This window comes from Caenorhabditis briggsae (assembly GCF_000004555.2).
Source record: "Caenorhabditis briggsae complete genome, chrX, whole genome shotgun sequence".
NCBI classification, from domain to species: Eukaryota; Metazoa; Nematoda; class Chromadorea; order Rhabditida; family Rhabditidae; genus Caenorhabditis; species Caenorhabditis briggsae.
The window spans coordinates 12,939,307-12,941,299 of NC_013491.2; the positions used below are offsets into that span (position 1 = coordinate 12,939,307).

Genomic DNA, 1,993 nt, shown 5'->3' on the forward strand with positions numbered 1-1,993 from the left:
ATATCTCGGTTTCTGTAAGGGCTTTCAAAAATCTGTCTATTGATAAAATCTTAGCACAAGTGTTGTTAACATTTCTTCAGTTGACGTATTTTTGCTAACTCGCATAAGAACCTCTCAAATTCAGCTCAAAGTTTCTCTGTGTGTGACGGAGGACAGCCGTCTGTTCCGAAAGTTTCGTTTCGATCTCATATATCGCGGTTTCTGTGGTAGCTATCAAAAATCTGTCAACTGATAAAATCTTAGCACAAGTGTTGTTAACATTTCTTCAGTTGACGTATTTTTGCTAACTCGCATAAGAACCTCTCAAATTCATCTCAAAGTTTCTCTGTGTGTGACGGAGGACAGCCGTCTGTTCCGAAAGTTTCGTTTCGATCTCACATATCGCGGTTTCTGTGGGAGCTATTAAAAATCTGTCAACTGATAAAATCTTAGCACAAGTGTTGTTAACATTTCTTCAGTTGACGTATTTTTGCTAACTCGCATGAGAACCTCTCAAATTCAGCTCAAAGTTTCTCTGTGTGACGGAAGACGGCCGTCTGTTCCATATATCTCGGTTTCTGTAAGGGCTTTCAAAAATCTGTCAACTGATAAAATCTTAGCACAAGTGTTGTTAACATTTCTTCAGTTGACGTATTTTTGCTAACTCGCATGAGAACCTCTCAAATTCAGCTCAAAGTTTCTCTGTGTGACGGAAGACGGCCGTCTGTTCCATATATCTCGGTTTCTGTAAGGGCTATCAAAAATCTGTCAACTGATAAAATCTTAGCACAAGTGTTGTTAACATTTCTTCAGTTGACGTATTTTTGCTAACTCGCATGAGAACCTCTCAAATTCAGCTCAAAGTTTCTATGTGTGACGGAAGACGACCGTCTGTTCCATATATCTCGGTTTCTGTAAGGGCTATCAAAAATCTGTCAACTGATAAAATCTTAGCACAAGTGTTGTTAACATTTCTTCAGTTGACGTATTTTTGCTAACTCGCATGAGAACCTCTCAAATTCAGCTCAAAGTTTCTATGTGTGACGGAAGACGACCGTCTGTTCCATATATCTCGGTTTCTGTAAGGGCTATCAAAAATCTGTCAACTGATAAAATCTTAGCACAAGTGTTGTTAACATTTCTTCAGTTGTCGTATTTTTGCTAACTCGCATAAGAACCTCTCAAATTCAGCTCAAAGTTTCTCTGTGTGTGACGGAGGACAGCCGTCTGTTCCATATATCTCGGTTTCTGTAAGGGCTATCAAAAATCTGTCAACTGATAAAATCTTAGCACAAGTGTTGTTAACATTTCTTCAGTTGACGTATTTTTGCTAACTCGCATGAGAACCTCTCAAATTCAGCTCAAAGTTTCTATGTGTGACGGAAGACGACCGTCTGTTCCATATATCTCGGTTTCTGTAAGGGCTATCAAAAATCTGTCAACTGATAAAATCTTAGCACAAGTGTTGTTAACATTTCTTAGTTGACGTATTTTTGCTAACTCGCATAAGAACCTCTCAAATTCAGCTCAAAGTTTCTCTGTGTGACGGAAGACGGCCGTCTGTTCCATATATCTCGGTTTCTGTAAGGGCTTTCAAAAATCTGTCAACTGATAAAATCTTAGCACAAGTGTTGTTAACATTTCTTCAGTTGACGTATTTTTGCTAACTCGCATAAGAACCTCTCAAATTCAGCTCAAAGTTTCTCTGTGTGACGGAAGACGGCCGTCTGTTCCATATATCTCGGTTTCTGTAAGGGCTATCAAAAATCTGTCAACTAATAAAATCTTAACACAAGTGTTGTTAACATTTGTTCAGTTGACGTATTTTTGCTAACTCGCATGAGAACCTCTCAAATTCAGCTCAAAGTTTCTCTGTGTGACGGAAGACGGCCGTCTGTTCCATATATCTCGGTTTCTGTAATGGCTTTCAAAAATCTGTCAACTGATAAAATCTTAGCACAAGTGTTGTTAACATTTCTTCAGTTACGTATTTTTGCTAACTCGCATGAGAACC

The 1,993-nt window shown here is 38.6% G+C and overlaps 1 protein-coding gene across 1 annotated transcript in view; it reads right to left on the reverse strand.

Moving 5' to 3' along the window:
* Window positions 1-1,993, reverse strand: part of CBG11049 — a gene marked incomplete at both ends in the record, with an annotated part of 8,215 nt that overhangs the window by 3,887 nt on the left and 2,335 nt on the right. The window lies entirely within an intron of this gene.